Source organism: Humulus lupulus, chromosome 1 (assembly GCF_963169125.1).
Source record: "Humulus lupulus chromosome 1, drHumLupu1.1, whole genome shotgun sequence".
Classification (NCBI taxonomy): domain Eukaryota; kingdom Viridiplantae; phylum Streptophyta; class Magnoliopsida; order Rosales; family Cannabaceae; genus Humulus; species Humulus lupulus.
Window position 1 is genome coordinate 41,092,288 of NC_084793.1, and position 22,442 is coordinate 41,114,729.

General features: G+C 31.2%; 1 long non-coding RNA gene across 2 annotated transcripts in view; it reads right to left on the minus strand.

Moving 5' to 3' along the window:
* Window positions 1-4,132: 4,132 nt before the first annotated feature.
* LOC133791658 (uncharacterized) overlaps window positions 4,133-22,442 on the minus strand; it is a 53,977-nt gene continuing 35,667 nt past the window's right edge. The window contains exons 2-8 of one of the 2 annotated variants that reach the window (XR_009874194.1): window positions 8,410-8,529; window positions 7,861-8,010; window positions 7,249-7,323; window positions 5,717-5,800; window positions 4,604-5,250; window positions 4,472-4,514; window positions 4,133-4,276 (exon numbers count right to left, since the gene is read on the minus strand). This is a non-coding gene — a long non-coding RNA (uncharacterized LOC133791658). Of the gene's footprint in view, window positions 4,277-4,471; window positions 4,515-4,603; window positions 5,251-5,716; window positions 5,801-7,248; window positions 7,324-7,860; window positions 8,011-8,363; window positions 8,530-22,442 lie in introns of both variants that reach the window. The other variant, XR_009874195.1, reaches the window with a different exon arrangement.

A 22,442-nucleotide genomic window follows, 5' to 3' on the forward strand; every position in this document is an offset into this window, starting at 1 on the left:
TGTGAATACAATAATAAAATCTCTAAGTGGATTAGGCTATTACCGACTATCGGGGCTGAACCACTATAAAATCTCGTGTTATTTACTTTTATTGAAAAAACTGTCTGTTGTCATTTACATTCTCTTGAAGGCTTGTCGTTATTGACGTTCTCATGTCGTTGGCTAAAAACACAGTCAATAAATCCCAACCAACAAAAGTAGAACACATAACATCCTTAATTTTCTCTCCCTTAATTTTAGTTTCAAGAAGAGCCCCAATTCCAACTTTATTCAAATGATACACATCAAGAACTGACCTCTGTTTATTCTTCTTATTCAATCATCTAACATTCCTACTCAGTATGCTGCAGAACTCCATTCATACCTAAATTCTGGGATGAGTCATTTAAAACCCTCTGTTTCTCTTGGAGAACACTAAATGAGTTCTTAGTTTGCTGAATTGGATTCTGGTCTGCTGGTTTCATAACCCCCCGATTTTTTTTGATAGGACCAACGTTGTTCTTTAGGTCTATCACTTGGTTGAGTCACTCCATTCTGCTGTGGTTGAATCTGAACAAAGCTTATCGGATCAAAACCTTGCAGATTAACATTCTCCTCATCCCCAGCAGGTTCAGATTCTGGTGATTTCTTAGAATCCTTCTTCCTCCAAGCTACTTCAAAACCAAACTTACAGGTGGCAACTGTATGTCCCAAATTTTTACAATTTGAGCATTTAGTAGGTAACCATTCATACTCAACAGGTTGCTCCAGAACTTGACCCCTCTCATTGAGGTAATTAATATATTGAGGTAGAGATTCAACTATCTCCATATCCACTAAAATACGAACAAATTTAATCATAGATCTATCTTTGGTTATCTTATCTATCATTATAGGCTTACCTATTGTACTCATAAGAGCACTCAATCAATTCACTCCACAATATTGTAAACCAAGGTCAGGTAGCCGAATCCACACTGGCACTGATTTTACTGACTTTAATGAATCAATGTCTGTCGTCCAGGGCCGAATACAGGCTTCTTATCAAAGTGAATCACCCCTGATTCCATAACCAAATCACACATAGCTTCGTCCCTGAATTTCACCATCGTAAACCCTGCATTCATTCAAGCCACACGCTCTATACCAAGCTTTCCCCAAATCCTTTTGATGAACCCTTCAAAAACTGTTATTGGAGGATTAGCACCTATCACCACACAAATTAGAGCAGACTTCCAATATGAAGCTTCGACTTCAATCTCATTTACATCCAGCTAAGCAACTAACTGACCATCATTCTGAATAGGCTCCATGAAATGCAGCTTTGTACAACTATATGATGGAAGAGATTCCCGAAATCGAGCCCAAGTTTCTTTGGTTGAATCTTGAAATGATCGAGCATCAACATCTTCAGCCCACAACATTGCACCCCAGACCTTTAGCTTGAGCAGATATCTCCGTCGAAGGAAGACTTAGTTCCCTAGGGTCGACCTCCATTACTGCATCACTAGTACCCATTTGCTCTTCAACAACTTCCTCAGCAATCGAAACCTGACCATTTGCTTTGCCATTGGATGAAGGGAGCTCCGACAAAGCATCGTGCTTAACAAGCTTCTGCACAGATTTACGTCTCCTCACCATGGACAGAGAGAAATCTGAGACTCACGCTAGATATTCGTATACCTCCAAAGAGCTGATTTTTACTTTAATAGACTTTTTCTTAATAATTAAAATTTAAAAGACAAATCTACCCTAAAAAAATATATCTCATCTAACCCTAACGTAAAACTCTAGTCACTCTTCTTCTACGTTTTCATTGTTCCTCCATTTATCCAAGCTACGTTAAAATCTACTTTCACTGTAAAGTTACATTGTAATTTTTGTCCAACAAGTAAGATTTTATGAAATTTTCCCAATTTGGATTATATATATATTCTAATTTTGATAGATTTAGTGTATATTATGTTTATGTTATATATTATAAATAAATATTTATCCCTTTTTAAAAAAATATTTGTCAAACTTCGTAATAATTTTTAATATTAATTGTTAATTTTTTTATTATATTATTTTTAATTAATTATAATAAAAAATTACATTTATATTTTATTAAGACATTACAATAATACCTTTAAAAAAAGATATTGTAATAATAACAATATTATTTTTAAACTAATAAAAACTAATTTGAAGAATATTAAAAAAAAATTGTTTGAAAATGTCTAAATCTAGCTAGGGTAAAAATGGTCCTCATTTCTTCTCCTCAATAGTCTCCATTCATTGTCCAGGTCCAATTCACCAACGACTGCATAGGTGACCGATGACAACAGCCCAACTCCTCTACGCGCGACCCAGTCTGGTTGTCCTCTCCCTTTGCACAGCCAAGTCCAGCCATGGGGCCAGTTTGGTACAACTGTGCTATGGGGAAAAAATAATTGTAGATATGCTGCGAGGAAAAGCAGCGGCAGCTGTGCTATGGAGAAAAGTTGTTGAGGATTTAGTAAATTATTGATTTTAAAGTGTTGTGAGTTGGAAAAGTTATAGCAAGAGTGTTTGGTAAACCATATAATTAAAGTGTTGTTAAATATTAAAAGAATAAATAAATGTCATATTTGTTATATTTTATTAAAATAAATTCACACATACTAAATAGATTTCAATATAAATATTGTATTTCTTTAAACATATTACAATTAAAATATGTTTTTGATAAGACACTTATAAAGTGATCATCAACAAAAATGTCATATTATATAATATACACATATTATTGTACATATATATATTATAACTAGTTGGTATAGCTAAAATTCTAATTACAATGATCGTAGTATAATAATATCGTCGTAATATAATCACAAATATATAAAATTTAAGTTATCCAAAAACTCTCACTTTTTATGTTTTTAATTACATATTTGATAAATTGTAAATTAAAAATGCTATGAGATGCAAAAATAATGTTATAGTGTATAATAAAATCTATATTACACATATTAAAAAAAATATCTCCATATTAATATGATTTGTTAATATAGAATTACTAAAGTAAAAAATATTTAAAAATGAACAAAAGATTTTTTTTTTAATATTGTTTATGTTATTATCATATTAATTTATTTTAAATATTTTAATTTGGATTAATATATAATAAATAAGGAAATATATTTACATAAAAAAAGACATATTTATTGTAGAGTTTTGTTCAAAAAATCAGATTTTAGAAAAAGTGAAAGTTGGGTTGTGCCAACTTTAACTTTTAGCTGTAGCTTATGTATAAATTCTTCACTAAGCTGTTTTATAATTGCTTACCAAATACTTTTATTGCACAACTTTTTCAAAAAGAAAGTTCTCGTTTTTTTAAAATATGTACCAAACTGGCTCATAGTCTCCCAGGCTATCAAATGGGCCTGGACATTTCGAAATGTTGGTCGATTGACACTTCTCGTTTATGAAAATATCTAATATCTTGTTTATTTTTGGTGAATTAAAATTGGGACACAATTTATGAGTCATTTGGTGTCCTTATAACTAACTGTTATTATTACATTTACATGACACTACAAGAAAAATTATTTTTAATAAGACCAAAAACGTGTTATCAAAACATACCATAACACTTTTTGACGTGTTAAGACTAACTATGTTATCGTAGGTTATGGTACTTTACATAACACTTTATCATTGTTATACAGATGTGTTATTATACTGTCAACGATAACACACTTTCTGTGTTATTTTAATAAATAGATAAGTGTTTAATTATATTATTTATAGTCAATTATATAACACATTTCAATACTTATAAATTTGTGTTATACTACACTTTAGTATAACATATTTTTTGTGTTATACTACACTTTAGTATAACACATTTTTGTGTTATATAATGAAGTTTGCATAACAAAATTTTGTACTTATAAAAATTGTAATTGTAATAGATATTATAACACATTTTTCGTATTATTTTAATATTTAGATAAGTTTAAATTCTCATTATATATTCATTTATATAACACTAATTTATTCTATTCTATTTTTATTTTTTATTTTTTATTTATATAATTAAAATTAGCTTTCTAATATGTACTAGCATCATCAAATGAACTTGATTTTCAAATAACAAAAAGTAAAAACATTCAACACTGTCATCAACAACAAAATTTTCTTTAAGTATTCAAGTACTCTTAAATATTCAACATATTGAAAAGTTACTACTTTCAGCACAAAATATTCTACAGCTGTCCAACATAAAGCCTTCAAAATTAAGTATCATTTTCTATTTCTCTTGTCACATCTGCAAAATAAAAAAAGAAATATTTTATTGTTATTATCTAGCATCACCAATTACTTCAAAAAAAAATGCTATGGAAATTTTTTCCAAGAGAGGACACCACATACAAAATAATGAATTCACAACTACACCAAAGCAAACAAAGAAACCAAACACTAAATTATAAGACATTGGTTATTTTTTAGTATGAAAATGTACCTCTTGGAATATTGTGCCAATCATCATGTAAGTCATATTGTGCCTACAATAGAATATAGAATAATATATTATATGTTTAAGTGTAGAGCTGAATATATAAAAAAAATACAGTCATAAAACTTGTAATTCTACCTGAATAGATGTCACAAGAACATTAGACTTGTCAAAGACTGGCTTATAAACAATCAATCAATTACAAAATGTCAGTAATAGAAGTCATGCTTACAAGTATAATGTCTAAATTGGCCACCAACAGAGGCAAAGACGTTCCACAAAATGATTTATCAAGGAGAGTAGACCAAGAAAAAGCATGAGCAGCCTCATATTGAGACGAAAGTATCTAAGTAAACATTCAATACCACACAATGACTTGAAAAGAGAACACTGATTAATTCCACAAAGATAGTTTATAAGAAATGAAAAATCAAGTAATAAAACGTTTAATGGAGGACTCGTAATAATTCAAACGTAAAAGCAAGACTCATTATTTCATTAATAAAGGACTTGTGGTAATTTGAAAATGCTAATGTGATTATTCATAAATATTTGTAACCAAATTTAAAAAATTCCTTTCTTAATTAAAATGAAACTCAAAGCAATTAGGAATCTTTGATTGCACAAGTAATTCTCTCAATTAAATCAGCTGCCGAAACAAGTTCTATGGCTATGGTCAAATCCAAAATAAATAGAAAATCAAGCTAAAAGTAAGGCACAACTCACAAGGGGCCTGACGGGAAGCTTAAAGCTGAATGCTATTGAGAGGCTTCTCTTTTTTATAGCTTCAAGAAATACAAAATTGTTAATTGATACTTCTCTTTTCCTTTTTCCTTTGCAGTAATATAAGGTACACAACAAAGATAAAAAAGAGCGCCCTCATCTTAGATAGCATCCTCCACCTCTTTCTTTAGCGAGTTCAAAGTCTATAATCATTGCTTGAATAACAATACCAAATATAACTATTTCAAGTATATACTTAGAATAAGAAAAATAATCAATTGCAAGGCACGAGTTTAAGGTTAACACACAGAATTCAAACAAAATAAATAAAAAATCTTATAATATCGAAAAAGTAATACTATTTTCAAGGAAATAAAGTATTAATCTGAAATAATACATAATAGCTAGTCCTCTAGCTATTCAACTTGCATGGTCCATACGCTCATATATAGCAGCGAGCTAATTTGGAGGTTTTACGAAGTCAATGTAAATTTGAAGTGCATGTTTAAGGTTGCACAGCTTACATACCAGATTAGCTGGAAACTCATAATGATTATCTTTGTCATTAAAAACGTCTGTCCTCATCAAGATAGAAAACCAAGGATGTCCTACCTATGATTCAAAGGATATATCAGAACTCTTAGCCAATAACAAAAATAACAGCAATGACAGTAAAAGTATAATGAAAGCCGATTTCAAGAAGTATAGATTTTTTTTAATGAAATCACTGTAATTCCACATTGATTCTTATGAATAAAATGATTCTTGAAGATCAAAATACAACACCCAAGATCAAGACGTCACAAAAGGAAACAATACATTATAATACCTAAGAACTTACTTGAAAATAATCCCAAAAGTTAAGATCAATTGCATATAAAGATCTGATGGAAAGTTTCAAGTTAATTAATAACAACGATCCTTTAAACCTTGCTAGGGAAAAAAAACATAAAGTGGGGAGGGCACCACCAACCAAAAATAATTAGTAATGTAATAAATCTTCTTTGTATGCTTAGTGGCAATACATGTGATCAGGAATAAAAATCACACAGTTTTCCTTTTTATGTGAAGAAAAACCTCACTATATATAAAATCCTTCCTCCTTCTACTACCCTCTCTCTCTCATATTATCTTCTCATACATTTGCTGTGTTCAAGTTAGTTACATTCAATATCCTCTTGATAATATTTTGATACAAGAGAAAATGGGTGAAGAAGCTAAGCAACAAGTTAGTGATTTTTTTTTTGCATATATACCCTTTATTATTACTATTTTTTTTTTTCAAAATCTCATGTTTCAATTGTTCTATATGTTGATTGTTGTGAGTGTTTCTCAATGAGCCTGGAACAAGCTAAGGAAGAAGCTACGCCAGTTGAGGTTGTTGAAGAGAAGAAAGAAGAAGAAAAGAAAGAGGAGCCAAAACCACCATCTCCTTTTGTTTTGTTTAGTTTATTGACATACATTGTGTAGGTTGTGCCAAGAAGATTGAGAGATCTATCATGAAAATTAGAGGTAAAAATAATATATATATATATTATTTTTTTTCTCATTTAATTATGATGAGAGAACCTTGATAATAATAAGATATGTAACATTTGGTTTTTTTGGTTTTGGTTATAGGAGTTGAGGCAGTTGCCATAGATTTTGCCAAAAATGAAGTGACTATAAAGGGAATAGTGGAGCCTCAAGCAGTTTGCACAAAAATTATGAAAAAAACTAAAAGAAAAGCTAAAGTGTGTTGTCCCCATTACCAGCAGCTGAGGGTGAACCTATACCAGAAGTTGTCACTTCATAGGTATTTCTTTTTATAAACACACATACATATATATACATATATATACATATATATATGTGTATTCCATGCAAATTATTAGCCATATATTTGTTTATAACTATATCAAGTTGAAAATATATAGCTAAACTAAACTAAAGTATTGTCCCTAAAAAGATAAACCTTTTAAGCTAAAAGTCTAACTCAAAGATAATATAATATAAATCATATTCTGTATCTTGTGTGTATGTAGTTCTTTTGTATATATAGTATATAAATATCTCAATACCTGACAAAAGCTTAAAATTCCAGTTTGCCAATACCCTAGATCAGTTTTTACTCCTCAACCACTCTGTTTGGTTCCCTAAAAGCATACCAAACAACAAGAAGAAGAAATCAATACCAGACTTCCAACACATGAAATCTCATACAAGAACAATATAAGAGTATGTACTATACACGGCCACATCCTCTATAATGTGTATGTATACCTCTTGTAATTCACTATCCAAGAACAAGTTTAAGGATTTGGAATGCAATATTAATGAGAAAGACTTAATCAAATCAAAGAGGTCTGGAGTAGTAATCTAAAATCATGGCTCTAGGAGATTTAGCATGGCTCTAGGAGAGAATAAGGTGTCTCGAATTACCTGAGTGAGTTTATCAATAAAAAAAATCACTCTCTAATTTCACTATTTTACTGTTATTTATATGTTGAGTTTATGACTTGCTTTCTGACATGATAAAGTTTTAAGATCCTATCACAAACTTGGGTTTTCTAGTGCTACGGTGCTAGAGAGCATTATGCGTGGCCCTAAAGAGGAAGAGGAGGTCACATGTAATCTTACCAAAATATAAAAAAGATTCAAAATAAGAAATAATAAATGATCTTAGTGCTTACAATAGTCATAGAACACGACAGCAAAATCAGGCTAGTAAAAACTGATCACATGCAACATTGTACTTGGCGAATGAAGCAGAAGCATAGCAGCTGATAGCTCCAAGAAAGGATTTGAGTTAAGACAAACTGGAATCAATGGCAGCACGATAGCTGCAATTGTAAACAAATTTGAAGTCAATAATAAATACACAAAAATAATCATATATTACACTCATCTCATACGAAAAGTAGTGTTACAAGACAATCTTTTTTAAATTTTGTTTATGAGGACTGGGATAGTAGTTATAATATATATATATTAGCATTAGTATTCGCAGATAGTTGTATTTTTACATCTTTTTTATGCATCTATACTTTAACAACGCTTAATTAATAATACAAAAGGTATTTGATTGATTTGAAGATAGAAAAAAATAAAAATTTATTATATTCAAGTGATGGGCACGTTGGAAAACAAGGGAGGAGCTATAATGTAATGTAATGTAAATAAAAGGAATAATTACTAATTGGTAGACTAGACAAATGCTTAGTAACACAAACTATTGTTACCGAGCTTAGCCTATCAATCCACTCCCACTCCCACCATCACCATCTGCATAAGTTTTAAAATAGGCCATTAACGTTTCTTAATCTTGTGCGACCCCAAAGCCTCAGTGATTGAAGCATCATCTACAACACCAAAAACATCCTGTTATCAAAATAAAATAAGAATACATAATCTATCGAACATATCTTATACTAACATCAATATTAAAAAAAAATCAATCTTACCTTGTTGAACTATCGCATATCACTTGACATTATCTCAAGTCATGGCAATGGATATTTAACCAACAAAAATCAATACACTAATTCAAAAATCATGTGAGCATTATTATCAAACAAGTGGTGTGCGATTTTCTATACTAAGCAGAAGAACAATAATTGAAGCAATTACCAAAACTTGTTCTTGAAAAATGAGATTGAAGAACATAAAACTAAATTTCAGATTCATATCCAAAATGATCATTAAATATTGTGATTAGTCTCGAAATCTTAAAGGAATCTATAAAGATTTAGGGTAAATATTTTTACCCAACTCAATCAAATATCATGATATATAACAAAGCAAACTTGATTTTAAGTATAAAATTATAAGGAAAAAAAGTATATATTAATACATCATGATATGCTAAATTTTTTATTTCATCAATAAAATTTATCCTTTAATTTTAAAGTGACATTATTATATTATTTTGACATTACAATTATTATTTTATTATTAAATACCTGTTAAAATTTGATACAGTTTGCTTTACCATCAATTGTGGAATAAAATGAGACAAAATTTATTAGTCATTTGGTTTGGGGTCCAGTAACAGTAATATTGAGATATTATGTTTAATGTACATGAAATACTTTTAGAGATGACAATTTTAAATTTGTATATCTAGTGTAAGATACCGAATAAATTAAGATTATGGGTAGGGTGAAAGTATGAAAATATGTAACTGATGCTGATGTAGGTAGGGTAGTAGTATAAGTGTACTCAACTTTATTGCCCTACCTTATTTATTTATGTTAGGGTTTATACTTTTTTGTATTCTGTATTTTTTCTCATTGCCGATTTAGACCATGTGTTTTGATAAATTATTTTTTAGACCCTATGTTTTGTAAAATGCTTAAAATAGAACCATAAACCTGATTTTGGTCAATGTTTTCTCAACTAAAATCACAAATAATTTACCAAACTAACAATTCAGAACAAAAATAAAATCATTCTGCTTATAAACTATATTGTTATATTCAATTTTTTCTTCATCAAAATTGAATTTAGTGTTCTATTTTAACCATTTTACAAAACATAGAGTCCAAAAAGTAATTTGTCAAAACACAGATCCAAACAGGTAATGAGACAAAACACTGGGTCCAAAAAGGTATAAACCCTTTATGTTATATTCTAATTAACTTTACAAGTATAAATATCATATTATATTAGTATTTGCAATCTCTAATATATTATATTATATTCTTATAATTTTATATAAATAATTTATATTTTATTATTAGTGTTTACTATCCTTAATACTTAATATATACTATATTTATTTAATTTTGTAAGTATGATAATTTTAGTGGTACTAATTTATGAAAAAAATTAATGTTTATAAGAAAGACATAAAAATTAATGAAATGTTATACTTTCCTTTTATTTTGCATCCCACTTATTCCAGACAATCTCATATACATAAAACAAAAAATACCAAGACAAGTTTAGAAATTGACTTTTTTCCCTAGACCAGAGAACATATAAAAAATCTGACTATTCACCCATATAGAACATTAACAAAACAATAAAAAGGATGAAGCACGATTTAAGTTTATTGGGAAATTTCTTCATATCTCACCAAACATTGGAATAATAATAATAATAATAATAATAATAATAATAATAATAATAGCATGAGTTATTTCAGTGATACAAATATGAGTTTAACATAGATAATTGCATGTGCAAACAAAGACTCCAGGAAGGGAACCAGATGGTGCAACGCAAGCTGATTCGCTTACAGGGAACTTGGCAGTGCATTTCTGTGCACATCCTTGGTCGAACCCTCCTTGTTTGCATGTGTAGTCAGATATCACTTGTCTACATACATTATCACCCATTACCACCACTTTATTATCATCTTCACACAAAAATTATATATAATATGTCATTAATTATATATATATATATATATATATTAAAGTACCCATATAAAAAAAATCAAAATTTTGGAAGAAAATAATTAAAATAATATAATTATAAGAGTAAGAATCATGACTAAGAAATAAAAAAAAGGAGAGAGATAATAATTACTTAATGCAATAAGAACAAGCATAGCCACTAGGAAAATGTGGCATAGACAAAAAGACTTGTCCATATTTTTATAAATAACAAAGCTCTCTTACAAATAAATTCTCACTTGTATTTTTTTTTTTTTGTGGTTGTTTCTTCATCGCTATATATGGGGTCTTTATATAGTGTTAGAAGAGGGTCTAAATTTGATCGTTTTGTTTTGTTTTATATTGCTAATGTCGTATGTTACTTTCCATCTAATTAAGGCAATCTAACTGAAGGTTCATATTGGTCAAAATTTTCGTACAAGGAAAGATTTTAAATATTGTTCTTTATTTTAGCCATAATTGTGGTCTTCAGGCTAATTACTAACCTTACTTATTTGTATTTGCAAATTACAATAAAAATTTCAATCAGATATTAGAATATGCTATAAGATTCTTATGAGCATTTGATTTAAAAAGAAAATAATAATATAAAAGATTTATGTAAAAAATTATATTAACGAATAGTCCTTTGGTATTTGGCGTAGTAGTGATGGAATTTCATAGTTTTGTATAAAAAAAAAAGTTTACATTTTAGAATCGCATCCATTAACATGATTATTGTTATAAATATTATTGGAAGTATGAGTTAGTATGCATATATATATAATTTAAAAGTTATACCTTTTATATTTATTTTGTATCTGAAATTAAATCATAGAAGTTTGGTTCTATGTCTGGTACCTACCTTACATGCTTATAGATTTTACATTTTTTTTTAATCTTATAAACCATTCATATTTTCATGATTTGGCTCATATTTATTGATCACTATGTTGACACTTTTCTTGTGATTGTAATCTAATTTTTTATATCTTTCATGTCCATAAAATTGCACATAAAAAATGTTTCCCGCTAAATGGTACATTATATAAGTCCAAAAAAAGAAAAAGAAAGACTAAACCATGTATTAAATATTAGATTTAGTGTTTGCATTGGATTTTAAAACACTGATGGCTTTTAGTATTCATCAATCATTCATGATTTTTCATTTCAAACATCTTTTCTGACTTTTACGGTCAAATTAGATTTTTGTACTTTGCTTTTATGTATTTATATCTTCTTCTTAGTATTTTTTTTTTGTTAAAATATTTATTTATATGGTATATAAATTCAATTTATTACAACTAATTAATTTAATATATCAAAGTTAATATTTTATCTATTGGCAAAATATTCTGATTAATGATCAACATTATTTGTTACCCGATTTTGTTTGTTACCTGATTTTGCATATCCCAACTGATTGAGAGAATGTCTCAATTTGTGGCAGAGACTCTGATACTAAGTCTCACTCTATAAATATAGAGTACCGGTCCCCAAGCTCACTGCTCATTCTAACTTTCAGTAACTTCATCTAAAACAGTCGGTGAGAGCTTGGAAGCATGTGTACTCGTTCTAATTTATGTTCTTTTTTGTTGATCTAAAGCTAGATCGAGGTTATCAATTGTAATGGTTAGAGGTATATAAAATTCGATCCTCTCTTCATATATATTCAATCTATATATCAATTCTACCTACATGTATAGAATTGTTCATATGTTTATATTTCATTTAATCTAACATTTGGTATCAAGAGTCAGGTTATCTCTGTCTTGGTAATTTTATCTGCATATATATATTTGTTTGTTTAATATATGCCTTTATATTTATATTCACATATATATATATTGTCAAATGATTAAAAATTATTTTTTTTTGGTTTTTTTTTACTCAAATTTTTTTAACCTTAATGTCATTAGAGTTCCTTCACGTTTAGTTTTCTAATGATTTGATGCATAAAGATCGAGTTTTGAAACTCAAAACAGCTTTTGAAAACTTCAAGAAACTGTTGATGGCCGAAAACCATTTTGTAATTGAAGCATCAATTTTGAGTTGTTCTTTAAGCATTATAATTACATGAATCTCTTTAGACATGTGTTTCGGACCAATATAGGCAAAAATCTATGAATTTGGATGTAAAAATCGTTGTTTTCCATCCGAGTTTTCGTTCGGACTCGTTTGTGGCCAATTTTTTTTTTTTGAAATTAAAACCCTGATTTTAGGAGTTTTTAATCAATATAATGCCATAGATCTCTTTATTTATTCATTTTCGTGTGATATGGGCTTTAAAATAGTTATTTTGGTCGTCAGGATGCATTTTTCCCAACTGGGTTTCGAAACCGGGTCGCGTGACCCACATGCAGAAAAACGAGTCAAAACGACCTAGTACAATGGAGAAGACAATGCAAACGACATGTCATTTTCTACCCTTCAGCGCAGAAAACGACTTGTCGTTTTGACAAGTCCTACGGCACCCCAGGGCATATTTAATTTTTTTTTTTAATTAAAGAAAATTTTATAAAAAAAAATCCGAAAATTACCTTTTTTAATTTATTTTTGGAATTTTATTATTTTCTTGATTTTAATGCTTATTTAGACAATAAATTTCATTTTTAAATTCTTTTGCTAATTTAATTAAAACATATTATTTTGGTATATTATATATTTGGAAATTAATTAAAATGTGCAATTACTTGATTTTGGTGTATTTATTGTATGATTATTTTCTTTTATTCATGCAATATTAAATAATTGTACTTTTTTAAGAATATAATTACATTTTTATTTTACAATTAAGTTTGTGCAATTATTTTATTAATTTACCAAATCATTAAATAATTTTATTGTCTTATTTAACATAGATTTTTCTATCATTAAGTATATATATGTAATTATTGTATTTATTTTTGTACATGTAGTTAATTATGCTTATTTGTGTGATTATTTTGTTATTATTCATGCAAATTTATTCTAAGTACAATTATCTTTAATTTTATATGGATGACTTTATAATTTTAAATACGTTGTATATTCCATAATTTTGCTTGATATATTTAGATTATATTCAAACATTAAGATAGGTTGAATAATATTTAGCACATTAATATTAATAATTTATTCATAAAATATCCATAACCATTTAGGGTGAATAAAATTATTAATAATTCATAAACAATTTTGTGGTTGACATAAGAACTCATGAAACTGAGACAAATGCTCAATCTAAAATAATTTTTAATGATCTTCGAACGACCACACTAGGAGCACTACTCTCTGTGATTTCCTATTATGTTATAACAAAAATTTTCTTAGCTCTTCCTAGAGCCTAAAACATAATGCCTAGTGAACCATATAATTTTAAATAATTAGGGAGTAACCACAACATCTTTAATTATATAAAATTATATATTAATTTGAAAGGATCACATAATGGACATAAATTGTGATTGATTATATAGACATAATAATTTTACCCCACGAGAATTTTATTATATTTATATAATTAATTAGGATAATAAATTAAATTAATTTTCTTAATTTACCCATAGGAGTTATGATAATTAATTTAATAGGTTTATCATAAAGTTTAAATTAGATAAAAATATCAAACCTTCATTTATCACAACTAATTTTTTTGAATAATCTATCATCATGTACATCTAATTTTATTAAATTAAAAACTTAGCCCACAGGCAATTTTTGTTTAATAAAATTTCATCCTTCAACATGTTATACATTGGTAAAACATATTTTCATTAAGCTTCAATCTTTAAAAATCTAAGTTTGTAATCCTATTCATGCAGCTTCTTCATCCTCCTCTAGTTTCGCTGAAATCCTTACCGAAATTCCTGAGCTTAGGGGTGACAATTTCAAAATCTGGAAGGAACGAGTTCTTCTTCACTTAGGCTGGGCCGACATGGACTACGCAATAAGGAAGGATGAACTTGCTGCAATCACTGTGACTAGCACTGCTTCTAAGATCGCACTATATGAAAAATGGGAGTGATCCAATCGCCTCAACATCATGTTCATCATGTCCAAGATCCCTCTAGGAATGCGTGGATTGGTGGAGCAACCTGAAAAGTCAAAGACTTGATCAAACTGATCGATGAGCAGTTCGACACTTCAGATAAACAACTTTACAACAACCTCATCCACCAGTTCTCATCCACAAAGCTCACTGGTGTCAAAGGAGTTAGATAACATATCTCAAAGATGAGGGACATTTCTGCTCAACTGAAGGAGCTCGATGTAGTCATTCCTAAAACCTTCCTAATCCAATACATCCTTAACAATCTTCCACCTCAATATGGGCCTTTCAAAATTTCCTACAACACACATAAGGACAAATGGAGTATCAATGAACTGATAACCATGTGTGCTCAAGAAGAGACAATGATCCTATAAGAACAAGGTGAAAGTTCTCACATGGCCACCCAAGGAAAGAAACGCAAACCATCCAAGAAGGACAAGGGGAAAAATAAGGTGCCTCCCTAAGGCGAAATAAAGAAGGATTCCATCAATTGTTTTTTCTGCAAAAAGAAGGGACATGCGAAAAAGGAATGTGCCAAGTTCAAGAAATGGATGGATGACAAAGGTAATCCAATTTCATTCGTATGTTATGAATATAATATGGCTAATGTTAATATTAACACATGGTGGATTGATTCTGGATCAACAATTCACATTTTAAATTCCTTGCAGGGTTTACAAAACCTAAGGAAGCCAGCGGGAAGTGAGCAAAGCATCTTATCTGGAAACAAGATGGGCTCACATGTGGAGGCTATTGGAACATGCCATTTAGTTTTAAGTGGCTGTTTTATTTTCAAATTAGAAAAGACCTTTTATATACCAAGTTTCTCTAGAAACTTGATTTCTGTTTCAACACTTATACCTTTTGGTATTTCCTTTACATTTTCAGACAAATCTTTTAATTTATATAATAAATCTGAATGTGTTGGAAATGGTATTTTGTCTGATGGTCTTTACTCCCTTAATTTACAAAACAATACCGCTTATAATATTGTGCACGTTCACGCTGGCAATAAACGATGTGTTATGAATGATAATTCCTCTACATTATCGCACCGAAGATTGGGACATATCTCCATTGATAGAATTAGAAGGTTAGTGAAAGATGGGGTACTCAATACCTTAGATTTTACTGATTTTGTACTTGTGTGGATTGCATTAATGGAAAGCATACCTCCAAGTCTAAGAAAATTGGTTTCCATAGGAGTTTCGAACTATTAGAAATCATACATACTAATATATGTAGTCCAGACATGGACTGATATGGTCAGAAATACTTCATCTCCTTCATAGATGATTACTCACGCTACATGTATATCTACTTACTTCATAACAAAAGCGAAGCGTTAGATGTCTTTAAGATATTTAAAGCTGAAGTAGAGAAACAATGCAACAAGCAAATTAAGATAGTGAGATCAGATAGAGGGGGGAATATTATGGTAGATACACTAAAGATGGACAAGCACCTGGCCCTTTTGCAAAGTTTCTTCAAGAAAATGGATTGTTGCAAAATATACCATGCCCAGTACACCCGAGCAAAATGGAGTTGCAGAAAGGAGAAACCGAACATTGATGGACATGGTGCGGAGTATGCTTAGCAGCAACCCTAAACTTCCTAAATCCTTGTGGAGTGAAGCTCTAAAGATATCCGTGTACATATTAAACCGAGTTCCAACCAAGGCAGTCTCAAAAACTCCTTTTGAATTATGGAAACGTTGGAAACTGAGTTTGCAACATGTATACGCTGAAGTTAGGGGATGCCCAAGGCACATTTGGGGATGCCCATCTGAAGTTAGGGTATACAATCCATAAGAAAAGAAAGTGGACCCAAGGTCCATAAGGGGATACTTTATTGGATATGCTGAAAGGTCTAAAGGTTACAAGTTTTATTGTCCATCTCATAGCACTAGGATTGTGGAATCAAGGAATGCAAAATTTCTTCAAAATGCCTTGATTAGTGGGAGTGATCAATCAAAGAACTTAGGTTCAAATGGATGTTGAACTACTACAGCCAATTGTTGAAGATCCACAAGTCAATGATGAAGTTCAAATGGATCAAGTTGTTCAAGAGTTGCCTATAATTGTTGAACAACAAGCTGAACCACCCACTCCCTAAGAGCCTGCTGGTGTAGCCTTAAGAAGATCCACTAGGACAACAAAATCGGCGATACCTAGTGACTACGTTGTGTATTTGCAAGAATCTGACTTAAATATTGAAGCCGAAAATGATCCAGAATCGTTTTCACAAGCTATGAATAGCAAAGAATCGGAACTGTGGTACAATGCCATGAATGAAGAAATGAATTCTATGAAGAGCAACAGAGTCTGGGATCTTGTTGAGTTGCCTAATGGGGCAAGGGCTATTGGGTGTAAATGGGTCTTCAAAACAAAGAAAGACTCATTAGGCAACATTGAGAGACACAAAGTGAGACTCGCTGCTAAGGGATTCACTCAAAAAGAAGGAATTTACTACACATTTACCTTTTCTCCAGTATCTAAGAAAGATTGCCTCAGATTTATCTTGGAATTAGTTGCTCATTTCGATTTAGAACTGCAGCGGATGGATGTGAAAACTGCCTTCCTGAATGGTGACCTACAGGAGGAGGTACACATGAAACAACGAGAAGGTTTCTCCTCTAGTGATGGTGAGCATTTGGTATGCAAGGTTAAGAAGTCCATCTATGGTTTAAAACAAGCGTCCCACCAGTGGTATTTAAAATTTCATGATGTCATCTCTTCTTTTGGATTTGAAGAGAATGTCATGGATCAATGTATATGGACGATGTTCTTCTTGCAACCAATGATAAGGGCATGCTACATGAGGTGAAAGAATTTCGCTCAAAGAACTTTGAGATGAAGGATATGGGTGATGTGTCTTATGTCATTGGCATTAAGATCCATCATGATAGATTCAAAGGTATCTTAGGTCCATCTCAAGAAGCCTACATTAACAAAGTTTTAGAGAGATTTCAGATGAAAGATTGTTCACCAAGTGTTGCTCCTATCGTTAAGGGTGATAAATTAAATTTGAGCCAGTGTCAAAAGAATGATTTTGAAAAGGAAGAAATGAAGAACATCCCATATGCCTCTGCTATTGGAAGCTTGATGTATGCTCAGGTGTGCATAAGACCCAACATTGCCTTTGCTGTCGGAATGCTAGGAAGATTTCTGAGTAACCCGGGGTTAGACCACTGGAAAGCTGCAAAGAAAGTTATGAGGTATCTTCAGGGTACTAAGGATTACAAACTCTTGTTTAGATGAACCAATAACCTGGAAGTAGTTGGCTACTCAGATTCAGACTTTGCTGGTTGTACTGATTCACGTAAATCAACCTCCGGTTACATGTTTATGTTTGCCGGTGGAGCTATATCATGGAGGAGTAACAAAAAAACCTTGATTGCTACTTCTACTATGGAAGCTGAGTTCGTTTCGTGTTTTGAGGTTACATCTCATGGTGTATGGCTAAAGAGTTTCATTTCAGGCCTTAGAGTTGTAGATTCCATATCTAGGCCATTGAGGATGTTTTGTGACAATTCAGCTGCTGTATTCATGGCTAAGAATAAAAAAAGTGGTAGTCGAAGCAAGCACATCGACATCAAGTACTTAGCCGTGAGAGAACGTGTTAAAGAAAATAAAGTGGTCATTCAACACAATATCATTGAATTGATGATTGCTGATCGTATGACGAAAGACTTTCCACCTCATAAATTGAAGGATCATGTAGTGAACATGGGACTTGGTTCCCTTATGTAAATTTATTGTACAAACTGAAGTTATGATCAATGAAACTCTTATTTTGATGTGTTCTCATATTTATGCGCATTTTAATTTTATTTGAGAAAATTTTATAGGACCTGAATAAACATAATGTTTATTCATTTAAGTACATAGCCACATAAATTACATTGTTATGTAATAAATATATTGTAATACATGAAAGATAATACTTGCCATTAAAAGAGGAACTATCGCCTTGATTCATATGTTTATTATCTAACAGGGGTAATCATCGGGCTTAAGTAATACATTAATTTAAATCCTGACTAAGTGGGAGAACATTAGAATATTTATTTATATGGTATATAAAATCAATTTGTTACAACTAATTGATTTAATATATCAAACTCAATATTTTATTTATTGACAAAATATTCTAATTAATGGTCAACATTATTTGTTACCTGATTTTGCATATCCCAACTGATTGAGAGAATATTTCAATCTGTGGCAAAGACTCTGATGGTAGGTCTCACTCTATAAACATAGAGTATTAGTCCCCAAGCTCACTGCTCATTCTGACTATCAGTAACTCCATCTAAAAGAGTTGGTGAGAGCTTGGAATCCTGAAGTAGAAAAATTATCTAAAGCCTTCCTTTACTGGTCACCAGGGCCTCCGTCCCCACCAAAACCCACAAATGGAGGTCCCATCCTCCCGGTGTCCCTCTTTGCCACGTAATTGCGCCAAATTTTATTCTCGGTGCCTTGTGCAGTAAAGGGTTTCTCTACCACCTGAGCATATGTCGTTACCCTAGGCATGGTGGTAATTTGAACGTCTTGGGCTATCATAGGTTAGCACCTGAAGGAACCTTTCCTTCCTTGTCCCATCTGTGGGCAGCAAGTCTGCATCAAACTTGCCCAGTCTATGAAACTTTAGTGCATACTCTATCACTAACTTATTTCCCTGTAGCGGCTTACTGAATTCCTCTGCCTTTGCAGCCCTAACTGCATCATTGTAGTACTTTTCATTGAATATAGTTTTGAACTCTTCCCAATCCATGGTTTTTACGTTCTTGGTCCGGGATATCATTTCCCACCAAATTCGGGCATCCTTCTGAAACATATATGTGGCACAGGCCACTCTTTCATTATCCTCTACCCTCATCAAGTCCAAGATAACAGTAACCATGCTCATACATTGCTTGGCCTTCACTGGATCTACATTACCCTCAAAAGTGGAGGGTGTTGCTTCCTGAAGCTCTCATAAAAGGATTCCCATCTTTTTTAAGCCTCTGGCAGCTGTACTATTGCCGGTACAAACTCAAGTGGCACCACTGGCTGAACGTTCCCTATTGGAACCTATTGATGTCTAAGAAAACATATTTCTTCTTTTTTCCTCTATAATCTACCTTGCATATTAGCAAGCACTTGTTGCCAATTCTCTAGAGTTGGCGAAGGGGTCTGACCCTAATTATCATTCTCGACCTATATTTCTTGGCCGGCTAATGGATCTGACTGTCCTGGAAGCATACTATAATGACCCAACTACTCTAGACTTTGAACCATTACTAATTTCTATACTAATCTTACGAAAACATACATTTGAAATAACATATCTTTATTTCAAAACTGTAAGGTAAAGGTTTAAAACTATATAAAATTCATAAGTAGGACATTGGGATCCCATTGTTTGAAACAAAATATAACTTTGACATAATGAAAACTTAATTAAAACTTATTACAACCAAATGCGGAAAAATACATTGCAAACCATAATTAAAGAGACTTCATCCTAGAATCGAACGCTCGGTCCATCGATTCCATCCCGCCTCAATACACATCCCTAAGCTTCCAAGAACCTTTCCCACCACCAAAGCTATTTTCCTGCACATATTAACATAAATGAGTGAGCCTAATGCCCAACAAGGAAGACCTAACACGTAAATCATATACATAAAATTCATAACGCAACATATAATAAAACATATCATAAACATATGTCACACATACTATAATGGCCATTATTACTTGGGGCTCGTAAACTAAACAAGTCATATGCCCATTAGATTTGTGGGGCTTGCTAGTCATATGCCCATAAATTTATTGGGGCTTGTTAGTTATACAAGTCATATGCCCAAGTCTACAACATACATAACATCACATAAATCATAGGTTAACATAACACATAAATCATAAGATCACACATAACATAACATATAGAATCCTATCCTATTTTCCTTATCAAATATACCAGGATATGAGAACAGGTTTGGGACTTTGGAAACACTCCTAAAAATCATCAAAGCAAGGTGAGTATACTAATGAAAAAGGGATGAAAAGAATGAAAGAACTATACCATCAAAAATATACTTACCAAGAATCTTATGTTCAAGATCTTAGATTTCCTATCCAAGAATAAAGTTAGGGTGCTAAGTAGAAAACTATAAGAACTTAAGGAAAACAATACCAAAATGAACTAGAGTTTGGAATACCTTGAATGCTTCTATGAACGATCTAAACCTCGAACTGAAATGTGCTATAAACCTTACTTCCCAAGTGTTTGGTAAGCTTATAATAATGATTAAGCTTATAATCCACAACCCAAGTGTTTAAGCACTCAAAATAACCTAGCAGCTTGCAGCCTCTAAACTTAGCTTGATGAATGAATAAATGGTTGGGTACTAGGTCCTATTTATAGAATTCAAGAATGAAAAGATCTTCATTTAACTTGAATAAAATAATGGCTTTTTAAGTGAAAAATATTTGAATTATCGTTCAGCAGAGGCTGAAGACTCGGTCAGAAAGATGCTGGACTTATCAAGAGGTTAAAGATTAAAATGAGAATGTTTTCTAAAACATTCAAATATTCATCAAAGGAGCCGATATATCGCCCCTAGTAGGCGATATATCGCCTGGGCCAGTATGCCTGAGGCTCGTCGAGCTGCTCGTGCGAAGTTACGTGTTTTTCGTATCCGCGTACTGCGATATATCCCCCCCTATAGCTGCGATATATCAGCATACGCTGAATATTTAAACCCAAAATTGCACATTTTCAACCTAATTTGAATTGAGTAAATAGCCTTGAGTAAGTCCTCTAACGATTTCAAAGCTGCTGACAGACCCTAGGATATTCAAATATTTATCTTAATAAACTTATTCCTAAAAAATACTTAATTATCATTAATCATACACAAGACAAGTGTTACTATCCTATTGGGTCTATTTAAACCTTATAATATAATAAATATCACCATCAATATCAGTCATATTAATCAAACCTTAGGTTAAAATTAATATTCTTAAACTTTAGGTTAAACTTAGAAAATCTACAAGTGTTACTATGAGTGTCCAATTAAATCCCGGTCTGAACCATAATCCACAGTCATAAAAATACTACTACTATTACTATTATTACTACTATCTAACTAGCTAAGTAAAGTTCTTGGACTCTTCACATACTTCCAAATTTATCTTTACAGTTAACAACTCGACCTATTAGGTAGTAATAACAATACCTCTTGTTGCCTTGCGGTCCTAGACCGAACAAACAAGCATTCACACTCAACAGTCATGTTAATAAGCATGTTAGTTCATATTCATACTCAAACATGGTGCTAATAAGCACTTTCTGACATTTATAAGCAAATACGATGCTAATAAGAATTTCCTTATCATTTACCAGTATTAACAATGCTAATAATCATTTCCTGGCCTACGTATACATATAACAGCGCTAATAAGCTTTCCTTTAACGTTCACAAGAAAAATTAACCTCAAGTTATACCATAAATTCCCAATTTACTCTATTAAACCATATACTCACCAAATTAATTCCCATCAACTCATAAATCTCGGTAATGTACTAAATACTAAAATACCCCTAGGCTCGCCCTGTAGAGTCCAAGAACTTTACTTAGCTAGTTAGATAGTAGTAGTAGTTATAGTATGTTTATTACTGTGGGTTTTGGTTCAAGCCGGGACTTAGGTTGACACTCGTAGCAACACTTGTAGATTTTATAAGTTTAACCTATAGTTTAAGAATATTAATTATAACATAAGGTATGATTAATATAATTGATTATGAAGATGATAAATATTATACTATAAGGTTTAGATAGACCCAATGAGAGAATGACACTTGTCAT